General features: G+C 35.8%; 1 protein-coding gene and 1 non-coding gene across 5 annotated transcripts in view; both read left to right on the forward strand.

Moving 5' to 3' along the window:
• LOC118192392 (uncharacterized) overlaps window positions 1-21,161 on the forward strand; it is a 307,764-nt gene that overhangs the window by 62,576 nt on the left and 224,027 nt on the right. The window lies entirely within an intron of this gene.
• Window positions 18,672-18,783, forward strand: LOC118198437 (U6 spliceosomal RNA). The gene has a single exon (XR_004759772.1). It is a non-coding gene; the product is annotated as a U6 spliceosomal RNA (small nuclear RNA).

A 21,161-nucleotide genomic window follows, 5' to 3' on the forward strand; every position in this document is an offset into this window, starting at 1 on the left:
TACACTCATTATCCACTACTCTAAATCCACCCATTACATTCCGTTTTTTCTAGAATGTTCTTCAAATTTTGTTTCTAGTGCCCAAGAACTAAACTTGAATCTATGCATGAGTAATTTCTTAACATGCTGATAAACGTCCCCTTTATCCGCTGGTTCTTTCACTATTAACTGGGCTACATCGGGAGATAATAAAGGAATTAATTTCGAGACCCAATTAATCTCCTTAACGTTCTCTTTTTGAGCTTGTTTCTCAAATAGCATAAAGAATAATGAAATATCTATATTACTCGGTTCAAAACACAGTACTAGATCTTTCAAATTAACCCTTTTTTCTCTAGATTGTTCAACTGTCTAAACCGTGGAAGCTAGGCTATTAGTCTCAACCACATTCATCAGTTTTAACTTTTCCAATTCAAAAACTCGCTCCCGTTCCGTTCTCTCTTGTTCACGTTCTCGCTCTGCTCTCTCTCTCGTTCACATTCCCGTTCTTCTCTCTCTTGTTCGGCTGTTTTTTCTGCTTTTTTCTGCTCAGCCGCAGCCCAAATTCTTGCCGCGTATTCTTTCGCCGCTTCTTCTTCTTAGTCCTCGGCATTTAGAATAGCCTACCTAATTTCTCTTACTCTATTTGCCTGAGACACATTTGTATCAAACTCCTCCGCTAACTCCAATAGCAGAGCTTTAGTAAATTTCCTCATAAACTCACCCATTATGGAAAATTAAAGAAAAATAACCTACCCCAAAATACATAACATAAAAACAACAACAGGTCTATCTCTCCAAAACTGAATAATACCCTAACAGTTCTGAACACTAATTGCCTTACAACACTATATGATAACACTTATGCCTAAATATAAAACAAGTATAAAAAATGCTAATTAAGAGGCAGTCTTTTCCTGTTCTATCTCAACTATACTGTCCTCTAACTCTGAACTGATTTAAAAACTAAATTTTGCTAAAGCACACCGTTACAATACTTCATACAATTTAAACAGTTACTAAAACAATAGAATAAACAATTAAATTCCAATTAGCAAAAGTAACCACAAAACTAACTTTCAATAACCACCAGAAAACTTTTGATCCCGAATAACGGAGCTATACCCAAAATAAACTTAATCTCGAATAATTGGCATAACTTCTCCAAAATCACAAAAACGGTACTCACCAATTTGAAGATGTCTTCGATGACTTTCCTGGCACTAACTTGGATACTCCAACTCTTCCGGGAAATTTCACTATTTTGTGGCATTAGATCACGCTTCCTCCGGCGTTCCCTTCTGATACACTGTCACTCTCTGAAAAGACTTCACCACGCGAACTGTCCTTGCACCCAGAATTAGATCGTTCTTGTCCAGAGAAAAAAGTCTTGACTGCTCACATAAGGTCCTTTGCAATACTGCCTTTTTTTTAACATCCATTTGACGATCCGGAACACACACAACGAGACGCAGGGAAATCAACGCACAATGTTAACTCAAATTCAGAAGCGAAAAAGCTCGTTCCTAAATTTACTCTCAAGAACATCCTTAAATGCTGCCACCAATTTTAATATATACTGCTGTGGTGTGGTGTTAATGCTTCAACGATGAGGTGTTGGACTCCAATGAAAACTCTAATGATGGAACACCGCATGAAAATTTTATTGAACGCCCGAAATAAAAGGCTACATACAATCAACATGAGAAAAACCTAATTTTCCGTTTTTTTTTTCAAATTCAAGTATCTCTACATTTTACGTGCGAGAGCAATACGGGGCTCTCGAGCCTGCGTTCTAAACAATGCCAACATATTAATATTATTTTTTAAACAACTATTGAAAACGTATTCGGAAGATAAATAATAATAACATTCATCTTATGCTCTCGAGACATCCTTGTCCATATTAATCTTCAGTTTCTTATTCCTTTATGCGACCTTATCACAACGTTAATTTTAGTAGAATGAGCAAGCAGAACCTTAATTATCAACACAATATAAGAAGCACATAACACATTATTTACAAATAAATCAATATGGGTACTAAGTATGGCCGTAGGCCATTTAGTATAATATGGATCATTTACATTATAGTACATCACATTTAGAGCCAAAAACACTTTCAAATAAAGTAAACATCTTGTCACTAACGTGCTCTGCAGCTGGAAGCTCAGGCATTTTGTCCGAAATCTTTCTAATAATATTAACAAATGAAAAACCCTTAAAAATATCAACAAGTTCCTTAATGAATTTAAATATAACGTTAAATACATGGGGGCCTACTTCTGTAGGTTTTTTTCTTACTACCATTATTATCAGTAGCGTTTTTAGCATTTTTGTCAGACATTCTATCATTTACAGATATAGTCTTTCCATTAATTGCATTACCGTAGCTAATGCCTGGTATTACATTATTCCGATTGGCATTATTATCATTATTAGATACATTATCTTTACTTTGTGCATTGTATTGTACATTTTTAACATTTCTAGCAGTAGGGAACTTCGGGCAACCACCGTAATTGTCCGGGTGCCCTGGCTGTTGCAGTTGCAGCACATAACATTGTCAATTCGTTTAGCCTTTACAGTTTTCAGTTTTTTGTGCCCCGGCGCACTTGACGCAGCGGGGCTTTAGTTTACAATTTTCTGACGAGTGGTGGAATTGTTGGCAGTTGTGACACTGCACAACGCTTCCGATGGCATTATATGGTAACAGTAAGATAGAAACACATGAAGTAAGTTATATTGGGAATATCTTCTACACCTGGTACATTCTCCAACTGGACTTAAAAAAAGAGGCATAAGTTCCTTAGTTTTGAATCTGTGCATTTGTGAGACTTTACGCACTTTATAGCCAAGAGCTGTAAGCTCTTCATGAATCTCATTTTTAGAACAATCTATGGATAGTCTTCTGAAGACAACTTTAATAGGTTTTTCTACCTTGCTGATTATTAAATAATGATCTATTTGTTTGTCATCTAAGTATTTAGTAATTAATCTGTGGTCACTTTCTGTCTTAGGGAACACTTTCAGAAACTCGCCATTAATTTTAACTGCAAATTCAAGTTTTGTATCATTCTTTAGTCTTTTAACGAAGTCAGAAAATTTTTCTACAGGTTTTACCATGATAGGTCAATTTCAATAATCTCAGGCTCAACCTATTCCATGTTGTCATTACCATTATCTTTTACATTTAAGCCATTAAATTTATTACTTACTGGGATATCTACATTACACTTAATTAGCTTAGACGGTCTGGCCAGGTTTTTTAGTTGAGTAAAGCCGTCAGTGTCCGTGATATCAGTAGCTAACCTCTTATTCTTTTTGATGGCCTTTTGGGCTTAGCGTTAACATTACCAGAATCATCATTAACATTTGATGCAGTATTAATACCATTTACATCAGAGTCATTATTATTATTGTAATCAGTATTCTTACAGACATTAGCTTTAATATTTTCAAGTTTGCTAGCCATAACTTTTTTAGTAATATCAATAACACTTAAATTAATATAATCAGGATTGTGTGCACCAAAAAACTCACACTTACTTTTATATATCTCTAATAGTCTTTCTGCACATCCACACTCCTTGGCATAGATAGTCCGAATAGCCTGCGTCGTCTGTTCAGATATACCGCCAGCACACAATGATTTCAAATCCATGTCGATCATCATAATCCTTGTTTTCAGCTTTTCAATAGTTTGTGAAACGCACGAGTAGTCCTCTAACGTAAGTCCGCATTTATTAAAGCACTCCAGTTGCCTCCCTAAAATGTATCCGCAAAACGGTGTGTGTATTTGGTGTGTATTTAATTATGGCAAAGCACACTAGGGCTATCTGCCTAAGGGGAGAGTAGTGTGAAACGGATAGTTCAGGGGCAGGAGGAGTACGCGGTGCAAATTCAGAGGCGGAGTACGCGGAGGCTAATTGATAAGTGTTTCGGAGATTCTTCATTTAGCTGATAAGATGACGTCACACTTTGATAAGAGATTATCTTTTATTGATTTTATGGAAGTTCTTTGTTAATCAGTTTTTAGCCTTTGTATTTTTTCTTTGTGTTCCAGCTATTTTACTACATATATGATGGTTATTTCCTAAGTGCCCTTAACGGCGCTTATTTTCAAATTTAATCATTGATTCAGAAGTTCTTAATTTTACATGCTATTTTCAACTAGTTTCGTACTTTTCAAACTTTCGTAATTTTTTAGGTGTTCTAATTTTGAACTTGTTTATTACATTTTCGGATCATATAAACTTTTCTTTAACTTTAGATGTAAATTTTAACTTCTTTTCTATTTTTGACGTTAATAGTTTCCAACATACTCTGAATTTTAACTAATTTATAATATTTATAGACTATGTACATGACTTTCATTTAATTTATAGCTACTTTCATACGTTTTAACCTTCGTAATTTCAAACATATCCTGTTTTAACAGGCCCTCTTTACCTAATCGTTGGTTTATCAACTTAAAGTGATACGAAGTACCCCATCTGTTTATTCTTAGATGATTCAATGTGATTGTCATCGTCCTGGAAAACATGATGTTATCGGAACAAATAAGGCTATTGCGGATTAAAGGAATGAAATCTTAGCGAGATAATGAATCAAATGATCATTTCTTATCAGTAAATGACTATATAAATAAGTTGTTTAAAAATATCTCATCTCAGTAGATTTCTCATTTCATTGCAAATCTTGGAGGATTGTACTTCGAAGCAGTCATTCTTAACTCTTACAATACTCACGATGGCCGAAATATTTGATGATCAGTTAATGCTATCCTATTTCAAAGATTTTCATGGCAAAGAGAAGGCTGATTCTGTCTTTGCGGAATTCTGCACGTATCCTTTCCAACCTGTAAAACTGAATATTTACGGCCACCAACATATTCCAGCTCGATTTTGTTGTGCCTTCGGGGATGAAAATGGACTCACCTGCAGTTTTTCGGGGACATCGATCGCCGCCCAGCCCTGGACTCCTGTGCTGCAGCAAATTTAAAGTGAAGTGGAAGCACTCACCCATGAAAAATATAATTACGTTCTGCTCAACAAACACCCTGACGGAGATGCCAAGATTTCCGCGCACAGAGGCGATGAAAGCTCCCTGGACCCTTCCTACTGCATTCCCGCACTGAGTTATTACGGTGCGACGCGAGTAATGCATTTTACAAGAGAGAATTATATGACTCACATTCTGAGTCTGGAACATGGATCGCTTCTGGTGATGAAACCCCCCACGAATGTAGTCTGGAAACACGGTATCCCATCCCAGCCCGAAGTGAAGACTATTCGAATAAGTTTGACGTTTAGAAAAATTATATCTTCGTAACTGAACCGTTGTTCTGATGAAATGGACTTCGGTTATTACGAGGACATAATTAACTCCATAACCCCAAAACTGTATATGAATAAAGAGACTTTTCCGCGCAAGAAAGCACGTTTAGAAGATGAGATATTTGAAATACCCCAGGACGACTGGCTGAGTCGACATTATCAATCATCACGAAATCATGATGAAGTGATCAATTATTGGTCATTAGAACGGATGTGCCGTCTTTCCATCGTTGTAAGTAGAAATAATAACGTTCGAATTCATATACAGAACTTTGCAGAAAAGAATAATTTCAACTGTGGATCTTCTCTTGAGGGTGTGAGTATGACTCCTGCGACGTGGTATGATTTCATGAACAAATTACCAAACTTTAATCTCAAATATTCAGAAGCATCTTTCATAGCCAATAATCAGTTGGCGGTATTTTGTACAAACGCGCAATGTGTTCTTCAAAAAATTTTTAAAAACTCCTGCGGTGGTTTCCGTCTTGTAGCAGATTGTTTCTAATTAGAATCTTATCAGACCGACAAACTTTTAGATTTATACGGTGAAATAACTCAGACTATCCAAACTGCTCTATTTCAAAATGTGTTACCGCATGAGATAAGAAAACGGCGATCAAAATGCCAGCAGCTGGAACATCTAACTAGCGAGCAATGTATGCAGAAACTTAACAATATTATTTACGAGGAGTACTTAACCAGTCTCAACGAGGTATTTATCTGTGAGGGATGTGCTGTCGATCATCCAAGTCAGCGTCGCCACCCCTGTATAATGCAGACGACTCGGGAAAAAGCTATGAATAATATTGACAAAGCTATATTCTCAATGAACTTTAAAAGACTTGCTCAAAAGCTTTATGTAAATTATTGTTGTATTTATGACAGTGATGACGTTTTAAAGAATATTTCATTGTCAACTTTACGTGATAGAATAGAAAATTTGTGAAAAAAAAATTGTTTTAGTAAGTATGTATTTTAATAAAAAAAATGTTTTATTTATATTGAAATGTATCTTTATTTAGCTATCAACTGTTTCATATTATGTTTTAAATGAATATCTCTTTACATTACTCTTACTGCTTAAGTCTTCATAAGAATACTCTTTTTTTTTTTTTTTTTTTTTTTTTTTTTTTTTTTTTACCGTTTACAGCTTATAGGAAATGATATGTTACTCAGGTTTTATACTAATGCATTGCAAGATTTTACATTTCATTTAAGTATTGGTAAAGTTTTACTGTTCCTAATGAATGGGATTTTCATAGTGTGTGCGTGGATATTTAATTGCATTTATCTTAATAATGCTTGGGAATAATTTGATAATATGTCGCATAAATATACTTTTCTTTTTAAAATCTTAATTGAAAGTTAATTAAAATTAGTTAATTAGTATTAAAATGTTAATTGTACTGCAAAATGATTCATGACTTTTTTGTATATACTGACAAGGCTAGATGAAGTTAACTTTATGTTTTTCCCACTGATAGTAAATCTGAAGCCGATAAAAATCTGTTAAGACTCATGTTTAGGTAAATAAGTTGCTTTTTATAGCACATTTTCTAAAATTTGTTGGAATTCTGGGTAAAAGAACTTAAATTTGGTAAAGGTTCTATCTTCATTTTGCATAAAACAGTAAATATTCTACAGTGGACAATGTTTCTTTCGTATTTAGTTCTTAAGAAAATAGTTCTAAGATAGGTATTCGGTACTGCGGGAAATACTCCAGGCGAAGATGAATGATTTGAATAGTCTTTGGAGTTGGTGGTGTGTGTGTGTGTGGTGTATTGAATTATGGCAAAGCACACGAGGGCTATCTGCCTAAGGGGAGGGATGCCTTCGTGGAGGACTTTTTAAGGGAAACTGGCTCGTATACACGTTACACATGGGGAAAAACACGAAAACGCCCATGCAGCCAGCCCGTTCGCGGGATTCGAACCTCGGACCGAACTACCAGCGTTCAGCGACTTTACCGCTCGGCCGCTGGTGGGCCCCTTTGGAGTTGGAAAGTTGAATGATCTTTGGAGTTTTCGCCTTAGAAAAAGGTAATATTTAACAGCATTAATTAAATTACATACATAGAAAGTTCCTATAATGTAAATTTATATGTACAATTATAGGAAAATGGAATTATTTGGATGTAATTTTATGTTCTAAAGGGGTTATTCCTCATTAAATGGGTATTAGTAAGGAATATTTAATTGATGTAATGAGTATTTATGAATAAATTTCTGTAGTCGAGATGGATGAAAGTTAAAATATTCGAAAATATAGCGGAGATTTTGGTAAAATGTCTCTTACTGTTTCTTTCTTTGGTTCGTTCTGTAAATATAAGTACCGGGTGATCAAAAAGTCAGTATAAATTTGAAAACTTAATAAATCACGGAATAATGTAGATAGAGAGGTAAAAATTGACACACATACTTAGAATGACATGGGGTTTTATTAGAACCAACAAAAATGTTCAAAAAATGTTACGATTTTTATGCACGATGGCGCTCCACCCCATATTGCTAGACGCGTGAAAGATCTCTTGCGCGCGTCGTTTGGTGATGATCGTGTGCTCAGCCGCCACTTTCGTCATACTTGGCCTCCCAGGTCCCCAGACCTCAGTTCGTGCGATTATTGGCTTTGGGGTTACCTGAAGTCGCAAGTGTATCGTAATCGACCGACATCTCTAGGGATGCTGAAAGACAGCATCCGACGCCAATGCCTCACCATAACTCCGGACATGCTTTACAGTGCTGTTCACAACATTATTCCTCGACTGCAGCTATTGTTGAGGAATGATGGTGAACATATTGAGCATTTCCTGTAAAGAACATCATCTTTGCTTTGTCTTAATTTGTTATGCTAATTATTGCTTTTCTAATAAAACCCCATGTCATTCTAAGTATGTGTGTCAATTTTTACCTCTCTGTCTACATTATTCCGTGATTTATTAAGTTTTCAAATTTATACTGACTTTTTGATCACCCGGTATATTGGTAATGATATATGTTGTGTAAAGGTATGGTAGTGTTTCACAAGATTTCATTCATAAGAGAATAAATTGGTAAATAAATTAATGAAAACTGACACTCACGAAAGAAAATCCTAGTATAAGAAATTAGAAAAATAGACTATATATGCAATTGTCTAGGGAAATTGAGTTGGAATTGAACTAGGTTCGAAGAAATGTGTTAACATTATGCACTAGAAATAAAAGTATATCGATTAAACATAATTTCAAGAGCTGAAATGATAACCAATGGGTAAAATCTATGGTCATTCATCTCTCATTTGATACTGAAAATCTTTATCTTAGGAATTTCTTTTGTGCATGTAACGTAAATAATCGGTAATTTCACTTGAACGTTGTCCATGAAGGCAGAAATGCTCGTACTTGGTGCAGAAAAAAAGTGATAAATTTAAAATTTGCAAAGTCGGGGCATTTAAAGTGTAAAAACGATGGTATGAATGCAATGAATTAGCAAAATATACCGAATTAAAAACGTATTAAGTGTCCAAAACAATATGAAAGATTTCTGTATGTGTACATGAATCAGTGAAAAATGGTTCTAAAATTATAGATGAAAACTGAGAATCCATTCTAAAAATTCGGAGCCTATCAAGTTAGCTTAAAACTGAACATTGGTAATACTGAAGGGCTTAAAAACATATATTCAGATATAAAAGATGTAAGAAAATACCAGAATATGCAAGAAATGTTAAAGTTTGAAAATGCGAATGAAGTTAATAATGAAGGAAAATAGTAGAATCAGTAATGGTAAGAGTACTACAGAATGATAAATTGTACAGTAGGCAAATTAAAACAGTACTATAAAATATAGACTAAGTAAGGCTATTCAACGAATTGGGTTGGAATAACAGTTAAAGGTTCTAAAATAAAATGTTTAATTGAAAACTGTCTCTATATTTAAGACATTGAAACGTGTAAATTTAGCTGAAATAGTACAATCAAAAGCGTGATTACAATCGAAAATTATAAAAAAGAGTTAAAATTTAAAGTATTTTGGAAACTAGAAAGAAACAAGTGTCAGAAATGTATAAAAAATACATCTAAAATTAATTAAAGTTCATGTATATAGTAGGAAGATGCAATAAACAAGTTCAAAATTAGAGTACTTTAAAAATTACGAAGGTTTAAAATGTATGAAACACGTTAAAATATCATCTAAAATTAAATAAAGTTCATATATATGGTAAGAAAATAGAGGAATTAAGCTAAAATTAAGGATATGTTTGAAATTACGATGGTTAAAACGTAAGAAAGTAGTTAAAAATTAAATGAAAATCATGTACATAGTGTGAAAATCTAGCAAATTAGTTAAAAATTCAGAGTATGTTTGAAACAAAAAACATTAAAAAGTAGAAAAGAAGTTAAAATTTACATCTAAAGTTAAGTAAAAGTTAGGTATATGGTAGGAAAATATAATGAACAAGTTTAAAATTAGAGTACTTTAAAAATTATGAAGTTTTAAAATGAATGAAACACATTAAAAATATCATCTAAATAAAGTTCATATATATGGTGAGAAAATAGAGCAATTAAGCTAAAATTAAGGATATGTTTGAAATTACGAAGGTTAAAACGTATGAAAGTAGCTATAAATTAAATGAAAGTTGTGTACATAGTCTATAAATATTATAAATTAATTAAAATTCAGAGTATGTTGGAAACTATTAACGTCAAAAATAGAAAAGAAGTTAAAATTTACATCTAAAGTTAAAGAAAAGTTTATATGATCCGAAAATGTAATAAACAAGTTCAAAATTAGAACACCTAAAAAATTACGAAAGTTTGAAAAGTACGAAACTAGTTGAAAATAGCATGTAAAATTAAGAACTTCTGAATCAATGATTAAATTTGAAAATAAGCGCCGTTAAGGGCACTTAGGAAATAACCATCATATATGTAGTAAAATAGCTGGAACACAAAGAAAAAATACAAAGGCTAAAAACTGATTAACAAAGAACTTCCATAAAATGAATAAAAGATAATCTCTTATCAAAGTGTGACGTCATCTTATCAGTTAAATGAAGAATCTCCGAAACACTTATCAATTAGCCTCCGCATACTCCGCCTCTGAATTTGCACCGCGTATTCCGCCTGTGAGTTTGCTCCGCTTCCTGTCGCTGAACACTCCGTTTCACACTACTGGGGAGGGATGCCTTCGTGGAGGACTTTCTAAGGGAAACTGGCTCGTCTACACGTTACACATGGGGAAAAGCACGAAAACACCCATGCAGCCAGCCCGTTCGCGGGATCATATCCGTAAAACGATGTATTTCGTCAGTCAGTTCTAGCACGTGGTTCCGAACCGTAGATGTATTAATTTTATCAGGCGGAGATGATTCGTTCCCCACCATTGCACGTGGTCGTTAATCCTTGGTGAAGAATTCACTAATCACAGTACACGAAAAATGTCACATAAATTCGAAGTAATCCACATATGAATAGATCCGATATGATGAAAAAAGCATATAATAACTTGTGAAGCACAGAATAACACTCGAAGCACATAAGAAATGCAGTAGAAACTCTCCTGCGATCGAACTCTTTGTGGAAATTGAGTGTAAGTAAATAAAGAGTGGTGTGTAATTGCTTATTAGGATTAGGATTAGGATTAGGAACGGGGGACGTGGGCACCATCCCTTTACCGTTATGGTTAATTGGTTTAGCGTCACGTCCTCCAATATCCAGAGCAAGGCCAGAATAAGGCCACACGTGAGACTCGCACCAGACGCCCAGACCCAGCACCCTATTCATCCGGGTAGCAGTCCAGCCGACCAAAGTGCTCCCGAGGAATACTCTAAGCCAAAATGCCAGGTCCAGTGTTAATTTGTTTCCAGGAATAAAAAGTACAGTGCCAAACAAAGGCAGAATCTTTACATAGGTTAACATACAATTACATAGTTGATCACAATAAGATTATAGAATTATGACATTAAAGATACCTGGTTATCCGCCAAACAGTAGGTCTATTACAATAACATACATATGCAAAATTTGTATAATAGTAGTAACAATTTGTGCGGCTACTCGTATTTGACAAATTACCTTTTAAATATAAACCTTACAATTGCACTTATATATGTCATGTTGTTTAGATATATATTACAAAATACAAATATGCAGACATTGAAAATGAGTTATAACAATTAATACATTATTCTGCAAATTAAGGGCTATTCACTTTGTACATATTACTGTTTGAAATTTAAATCATACATGATGCTGCAAGGATACAATACATATACTTAACTTACCATTACATATACACAAACACATAACACATGTAAACTCCTGTTAAGAGTATTAACAATTTGTACAGATTATGGGCTACACGTGTTTGGCGTATTACCTGTTTTTAAAAATAAGTTTTACAATTACACTTAATTATGTCATACAAAATGGTGAAAGATTACGAAATACAAATTGCAATTATTGATAATGAGTAACAGCAGTTTTATACATTATTCTGCTGATTATGAGCTACTCATTTTTACATGTGACCGTTTTAAGTTTAAATCCTTCAAGTACATTCATGCATTGTAAATTCAAAACGCACAAAATGCTACTTAGAAATATTACAATTACTTAATCAGTCATTGCATATACATATACCAAATCATATGTTAACTTTTTACTAAGTATAGGGACAATTTGTACAGATAATGGGCAATTCGTATTTGACATTTTACCTTACAGGCAAAAATCTTACAAGGACACTAATTTGTGTCATACAAATTAATTAAGAAAATATTATACAAATATGTAAACATTGATAATGAATAACGACATAATCAGTCATTGCATATACATATACCAATACATATGTTAATGCTAAGTAGAGCAAGAGAGTGCTTTGTGATACTTTATAGCACCACCGCCACATGGCAATTTTACATTATAATGACTGAAAATACGAAATACCACTCATATATACCGCACACATTGAAATGGTTTTTTGTAATTGGGATAAGACGATGTGCTTACTCATAAATTTTCAAACCTTTTGACAGATGCAATTATTTATATATTTGCATGCTATATTATACAGAGCTTTTACATTAATTGAGTATACATATATACTTAATTTTAACATGTATTTGCGTAGAAACATTGGACATACGGAAACATAGAACATTGGCTATACACAAAAATTGCACTTTAAATCTTTATAAAACATGATACTTAATCATTACCTCTTAATATAATGCGCAAGGTTATTCATGCACCATACCAGTTACTACTTAAAAGGAACATAATATTCAAGCAAAACATAGTTGAAATATTGATACACATATTATTCTCAATTGTAACATTAGTATCCTAAAAGAAAAACACTTATTTTTGTTTCATTATATTACTGCTAATAGAAATTGTTACTGTTAAATAATACTGTACCATAAAATACTACATAATTATATTACGCAATTAGAACTTAATATCGCATAACTTAAATACATTACATTCATTACACATTACAATTATTCTTGTTATCTCAATTAGAACATAATATTACATAACTTAATTTAATATTCAATTAAACATCTAACAACTTAATATCTAAAATTGTTCAATTAAAACATAGTGCCACTTAATAGATTTGCATACACTTGACTGATATGTTGTTACGTAATTCCATTACTACATAAGAAAATTGTTCAAAATAAAACTACTTTAAAGTTAGACATACTGATATTGCTTTACAGTGTTACAAGTGCTTTAACGTTGTTCCGAGTATACATTCCATTGTCAAATGAAACATGATACTGCATAGGTATATTATATACATATAGTGTGGAACTTTTACTAAATATATTTGCATCACATTAGTTTACATAGTACCTTAGTACGTATTAGAATGCATGGCTTGGCATTACAATTGTATATAATATATACTTAAGTTTTTATATTGTCTATGCATGGGCACGTATATGTAGCATACTGTTCCTTATCGATTATGCATATATATATATATAAGGTGCATATAATTGCAAGACTGCATAGTTCATGCTTTAATGTTCGATCATAAAGCATGTAGCATATATTGACATCCCATGTAAATGTTGCAGCTACATATAATACATATAATCAGTTGCTGTACTGACCCGTTAAGCACTCTGGCATAGATCAGTACCCAGTGAGGAGAGCTTTGACATTATAACACAAATTTTACGAACCAGATGCCTTTGCTTTATTAGATATTTACAATAGGCTTGTGTATTAGTAGATGGAATTAAGAGATGTTGGCCAGCAGTGAGCTGGCAGCTGGTAACATAGTGTTCGGGTGTGCCTTGTAAGCCACAAACACACATATCTGAGTTACTGATTCTATGTCGCGCGAAAAAGGTCGGAAAAGGACCATGGCCACTTATGTATCTATTCAACAAAGGGTTGCCTATATTTCTGTCTGGGTCGACATATGCAATGTGGTATGCTGTTCTTCGTCCAGTAGGACTGGAGTCCCACTCTTGTTGCCACTTCGATATGGCACGTAGTCTGGTAATTCTCTTGAGATGGGAATATGGCCATGGTATGGTAAGATTGAGAACATTTGAGTTGACAGCTGCTTCCTTAGCCATCTTATCAGCAAGCTCATTACCAGCATTGCCGACATGGGCCTTAACCCATTTGAAATAATAATTTTTTCTTTGATGATCCCTAAGAGTGCGCTGAATGTCTTGGATAATGGTAGATCGGTGGTCGGGATTGATTAGTGCATGTAAAGAGGACAAGCTGTCTGTGAGAATGATGCCTGTGGGTATTTTCATATTAATTAGGTAATCTATTGCATGCTTTATTGCTACGACCTCGCTCTGGAAAACACTATTGTTAGATTGCAAATGTGCTTGCCAGGTATGAATTACACAATTTTCAGTGGTAACAATGAATGAGCAGCCCACATTATCTTCTATTCTGGAACCATCTGTATAGATTTTTACATTGCTTGCTGGCTCATCCTCGGCAGTATTGGAGAGAATTTTGACTCCGATGCCTTTCAGCGCGGGATGCACGGCAGTAGGAAGGACTAATTGTTCGTATTGGTCCACTTGATAAGTAAAATCATCATAGGTAAGTTGTTTACGAAGCTGTTTGACTGTTTGGATGATTGCCTCCTCTTCAATTCTGAGATGGAGTGGGAGCAACCCAGACATAACATTGATGGCGGCCGTAGAGGTGGTCCGAAATGCTCGTGTAATTAAGAGCGCAAAAGGCCTCTGTATGGTAGCGAGGTGGCGTATTTTCCTGCCCTGCATCGGGAAGGCCCATACTGCTGCACCATACGTGACAATTTTTTCTATTACTGTAAGGTACAGTATTTTCTGAATATGCGCACTTAAACCCCAATTGTAACCTTGGAATGATCGTAGTAGATTTGCAGTTTGCATTGTTCTCTTTTTAAGCTCTAAGACGTGTGCTATCCAGTTGAGCTTAGTGTCAAAAGTTAATCCCAGGTATCTGAGGGTTTTAACTATTTTAATTCTTTGATTATTTATGCAAATACGTGGTTGCCTGTTCAGGGAACCTCCTTTCTTTGGAAATAGCATGATATGGGATTTGTTGTGGGCAATTTCAAGTTTTATCTTTTGGCAGCGGGAGTGGAAAAGACTACAAATTTCATTACTATGGTTTTGTAATTCTTCTCGTGTACGTCCTCGTACCACGAAAGCTGCATCATCTGCATACGCAAAAATTCGCGTATGATCCGGCCATTGATCAGCAAGAATGGTGTTAAAAGTGACGTTCCAAAGAAAGGGGCCCGCACATGACCCTTGAGGGCAACCTCTTGTTTGTAATTTTTCGATAATCCCGCTGTTGTGCGGCATGATGAGTGTTCTATCAGATAGGTAATGGTATAACGTAGCATATAAATTGAGCGGGCACTTCATTTCTCTCAATGACTTTTTAATGGAAGGCCACCACAGCATATCAAAGGCACATTTAAGATCAATACTGACCAATGCCGTATGATAGCCATGGTGCCTATTATCAGTTATTGCTGCGTGGACGTCATGCAATGCGTGTATGGTGGAAGAACCTGCCTTGAAGCCATACTGACGTGGGTGCAGTAGGTTATTCTGTGAGATGTGGAAACGCAGCCTGTTTATTAACATCTTCTCATAGATTTTGCCCAATGAAGAAAGTAGGCATATCGGCCTGTATGCAGCTGGATCATGTGAATCTCTGTTTTTCTTATGAAAAAGGACAATTTGGCCTATTTTAAACGGACGAGGGAAGGTACCTGTTTCCAGAAGCTTATTGAAGTAGTTAATGAAAAATAGAAGGTTGGAGTTTATGATCGTAGTTATAATAGGATAGTTCAGGCCGTCTGGACCCGGTGCTTTCTTCTTTGGTAATTTTCTGAGAGTATTCAAAAGCTCTTGCACCGTGAAGCTTACATCATTAGGCGTATCTAGTGGAGGGTTGTTTAAGGAGGTGTAAATTTCTTCAGAATTGCTGAAGAACGACTGGAGCAACTTTGCGGGATCATCGCCACCTTTCGCGGTCGGCGCGATAATACTTTATTAAAGAACTCTGATTGGTTATTTAAATACGGCAAAGCACACTGGGGCTATGTGCCCCAGAGGAGGGATGCCTTCGTGGAGGACTTTTTAAAGGAAACGGCTCGTATTCACGTTATACATGGAGAAACCACGAATACCAACCATGCAGGCCTACCAGCGGCCGAGAGGTAAATTCGCGTGGGCGTTTTTGTGGTTTAACCCATGTGTAACGTGTATACCAGCCGTTTCGTGTTTTTCCCCGTGTTTAACGTGTATACCAGCCAGTTTCGTGGTTTTTCCCGTGTGCGACGTGTATACCAGTTAATTTCCCTTAAAAAGTTCTCCTCTAAGGCATCCCTTCCCTTAGGCAGATAACCCTCGAGGCTTTGCCATAATCATATATACTAACCATGCAGCTAGCACGTGCGCCTCTTCGAACCCGGGACAGAGTATTCAGCTGTCTTTAGCCTCTCGGCCACTGGGGAAGCTTTGAAACAATACACTTATTAGCTTTGTAAATGCAGTAAGTAGATAATTTTTTTTCAATTTGGCAGTCTGTAGATCTGCACAATCTGCAGTTTCTTTACAATCTGTGCATGTGAAATAGAAAACGGGAAATTTTGAATGCATTACAGTTAATTTCAGGAAAAAAAAGACCAGTTGCTAAAGCTTCTTTTCTTATCTGACTATAAAAATTGATAATTCAACGAGCATTTGCCAGCTGTCATGTTTACTGTTTTCAAGCTGGACCGAAATGTATGATCTTTCAAACCATTCTGATTGGCTAGTGAAGCTAGTCATCAATGATCATTAAATGTGAAATCGTTTCAGCTGTGGCCCACCAACGGCTGAACGGTAAAGTCGCTGAACACTGGTTGTTCGGTCTGAGGTTCGAATCCCGCGAACGGGCTGGCTGCATGGGCATTTTCGTGTTTTTCCTCATGTGTAACGTGTATATAAGCCAGTTTCCCGTAAAAGGTCCTCCACGAAGGCACCCATCTCCTTAGGCTGATAGCCCTCGAGGCCTTGCCATAATCACAGAAACCAAACCAAACGTTTCAGCTGTCTAGACAGATTTTTAGCGATTGCGCTGATCCTCAAAATTGCTAATCTTTGACGGAGTTGAAACATGATATGTAGAGATGTAGAGATAGGAGTAAGAAGATTGGAGGACACCTATAATTTATTTTTGTGGTTTGATGCTACGCTCGCGCACTAGCTATTGCTTTTACAAACAAGTGTTTGAAAAACGAATATTGACACAATTTATAAGGTATTTCCTCTCTCCTTTCCACATACTTTCGTGGTGTAATTGGAAGCATACGCGTCCAAGTCCAAGAACGTCCATTCGAAACGTCCAAGATTCGAGTCCCAGCCAGGGCAGTGCACATTTTTCACGTTTTCTGCTTTAGAAAATCCTAATGACGATGCAAAATCATGTTGTTACAGAGATAGCCTTGTTTTATATTCGCTGTCCAAGCAGATATTATTTTGACTTTTTTTTATATCCTGTGGTAGATGTAGGCAAGCTTTTGCACATGCTGAACACGTCATGCAAGCAACTCATTCAATTATCGGACACAGTTTAATGCTAATACCAGCGTGTCTTGGATAAATCAATTGGCTACTGGAACACAGTTCGAAGTAAGTGATAGGGGATAAAGGAAGACTTCAAATTTAATTAAAGATGCATTTTTCGATAATAAAGGAGCATTTTACTGAGAAAATTGGTGGAAGTGGTCAGTTGAAAAACCATATTGTCATGTTCATGCAATGTAAGAACCTATCCTTTTGAAATATGAAGAACAAATTTTAAATAGCTCAAATAAGAAAAATCATTCCTTCCCTAGATGTAATATTTATATTAAGTCATTTTATATAAATGAGCTATACCAGTGGTCGGCAAACCGTGGCTCGCGAGCTAAATGTGGCTCTTCCACAAAATAGCACATGCGGGACGAGCGCATGTAAAAGCCAGAGAAATCTAACAAATAAAAAAATACAACACAGAGGCCGTCAAAGTATACAGAAGCCTGAAAACAGCTGAAAACATTTCCGCCAATGGTTATTCCTAGGAAATTTTTTATACCGATTTCGACGTTTTGATTGTACTGATTATACATCAAATTGTGCTATCGTAGTAGTTGTCATATGCCAAATTTTAACTAGTGAAATGCTTTTAATTAATATACCTTTCAATGGCAGTTTTAACTTGAATGAGAAACCAAGTAACTTAAAAATGAAATTTAGTTTCAGAATATCAGGATTTTCAACTTCTAGACTTTTCAAATTTTTCCAGTGTCTGAAACAAAAATTTTCCTAACAACTGAATTTATGCAACATAAAATACATAGACGATGTTTGGGTTGCATATAATATGACAAAAATTCAAATTGGAAATGTTTAAGAACTAAAAACCCAGATAGTTTGACACGAAATTTCGTTTTTACTTTATTTGGTATATCAGGTTAAAATTGCCATTGTGCTGATTCTAGTAAGATTTTTACTGATGTATTGATAAACGGGCCATTGTACTGATTTTAGTACAAATGTACCGACAAGATTAACACTGATATACGCGTTCGATTAAATCCCTGCCTCGATGCGACGCACTTGTTTTATGACCGAGGTTCTAGCATTGTATGCTGATGATACTGCAATTCTATCACGAAACGTTTCTCAAAGCTCAGTCATACAGGCGTTACAAAATTAAATCCATGCACTGGAATCCTGGCTACTTGCCTGGAAGACTAAAATCAATGTGGATCTTATGCTTATTTACCGGGAAAAGAAGCATTCATAATAACCTTCATGTGTAAATGTATAATACACCTATCCCCTGTACTTGCTTCGGCAGTACATTTACTAAAATTTTGGAACGATACAGAGAAGATTAGCATGGTCCCTGCGCAAGGATGACACCTATCCCCTGCACTAAGCAGACCCGATATCTTGGCTTTATGTTTGGGTACTGCCTCACATCATCCTCTCATATTACAGAGATTTTAGCCAAGTCCCGAGTATGTAAACTTATACTTGTCCCCTCCCCCCTAATTGTTCGGAACAGAGCTTTCTCAACAGATAATAAAATACTCATTTATAAGTCGATGATGCGTCCTTACGCCTATTCTATCTGGGCATACGCCTACAAGACTTCTCTGAATAAGTTGCAGGTTGCGCAAAATATTGTTCTCCGCCAGGCGGTGGGTTGCCGCTGGTTTGTTAGAAACTCGGAATACACCGAGAATTTAAAATCTTAGAAATACTAGAAATAATCACTGCTATACTTAGAAATAATCACTGCTATATGACTAAATTAGCTGACTCATTCTTTAGTAAGATTCCCAGAGAACTAAATCCATCCATTCGCCAGCCTAACTTTGATTACAATAGCATTGTTAGCCGCAAGCGGCCATCAGGTATCTAAATTGATTCTGTCTCTATAATGTCCTGCTTCTTTGTACTCTTTGCTTTTATAATATTCTAAATGTATTCAAAAAACGAAAAGAAAAGAATACGCATGAAACTATGAAATGAATACTTTTATGCCTATTCATTTATATTTTGGCACTGGAATATATATATATAATAAAATAATTAAATAAATTTGAAAAAAATAAAATATGAAGGTTTTTCAAATTTTATATTACAGCTTTTTAAGGGGCTTTTTTTTTAAAGTTTTGTGTGTTACCTTTATTTATTAAATATCATGCTCTTCGCACTTAACCATAAAATTCAATACAGCAGCAGTATCAAAAAATAATGTAAAAAGAGCATATCTTTAGAATTTCCGATACACAATCTCGAGCGCTAAAGATAATGTTTTTTTTTTTTTTTTTTTTTTTTTCCTGTACAGTGTTACCATTGCTCGCTTTGAAATCGTTGAGTTTCTTAAACTTAATTCGTTAAAGTTTTACAAAATATAAAATAAATAACAAAACAAATTCCAAATTTGGGCTTCCAGATGGGCCCATATTCGGGTGGAGGATTACGTTATTCAAAATTTAATGGCTCTAGGTACCATTGTCTTATCACAGTGCGAGAAATATACATACATTTATGCATTTTCTTCATTATTTAATTTCTTTAAATATAACACAGGGCGATAATACTTGGTGACAACAATTTGGAAAGTGACACAGCCTTTTAATGTTTTCAACGCAAAATGTCAAAACGAAATTGATAGTCCTTTTGAGCCAATAAATTTATAATATATGTGTATATATGTACATGTATGTTTAAAATTGCTATACGAGTAAATTAAGCTTAAAATAATTACATTGTCTCTCCTACATATGTGTATGCTTTGTTCCTCTTGTGGCTATGTACTGTTTTGTAATACACTGGTGTGCAAATTTAAGGACGAAGTCGAAAAATTAGCATATCAGCTGAACGAAGAGGCAGAGCGGACAGAAAGACCAATCAGGAGATCAAGTAAGGTGATGTACGGTAGCACATGCGCAGATATGCAGGTAGACGTAATGGGGGAGTATCTGAGTAGTATGAAGCATGTTGTCGGTGTAAGATCAGTATTTCTGGAAAAGAGATTGCACGCCGTATAGCAGTTAAAATCACACCGATTTGCTGCCTCAGCGAGAAATGGCGAATAATCAATCTGTTAGACGACATCTGGATGCTTTTACCAGAGGTCGAATCATTGGGAAGTTGGAGGAAGGCCGCAGTGTGACAAGTGTGGCTGCAGAGTTCGGAATTGCTCACAGCATCGTTTCACGACTTTGGAGACAATTTCAAACTACAGGAACAGCTATCCGGGGGTTTAGTAGTGGTCGTCCACGAGGAACCACACCCGCAGATGACCGGTATATTGCCTTACAGGCCAGAAGAAACAGGCGGCAGACAGCGGGAGAAATCGCTAGACACACGACACAGGCGACTGGACGACCGATATCGCGTTTTACCGTGGCCAGAAGACTGCACGGTGGTGGTCTGTTTGCACGACGCCCTGTACGGTGTGTACCTCTAACGCCTGCCCATCGGAGAAGGCGTTCTTTGTGGTGCCGGGAACACCGGAATTGGAGAGACAATGAATGGGGACGAGTACTCTTTACAGATGAGAGCAGATTCAATCTGAGTAGCGATTCTCATCGCATACTCATCTGGAGAGAGCGGGGAAGCCGCAATCATCCCTCGAACATCATTGAAAGGGACAGGTGTGGAGGTGGCGGTGTTCTCGTTTGGGGAGGCATCATGCTTGGTAGTCGTACAGACCTTCACATCTTCGACGCAGGTTCAGTCAACGGGACCCGTTATTGTAACGAGATTCTTCTTCCATATGTGCGTCTTTTTAGAGGCGCTATGGGTCCGCAGTTC

Source organism: Stegodyphus dumicola, chromosome X1 (assembly GCF_044657685.1).
Source record: "Stegodyphus dumicola isolate Sdum_Otavi_A_Nest chromosome X1, ASM4465768v1".
In the NCBI taxonomy this organism is placed as follows: Eukaryota; Metazoa; Arthropoda; class Arachnida; order Araneae; family Eresidae; genus Stegodyphus; species Stegodyphus dumicola.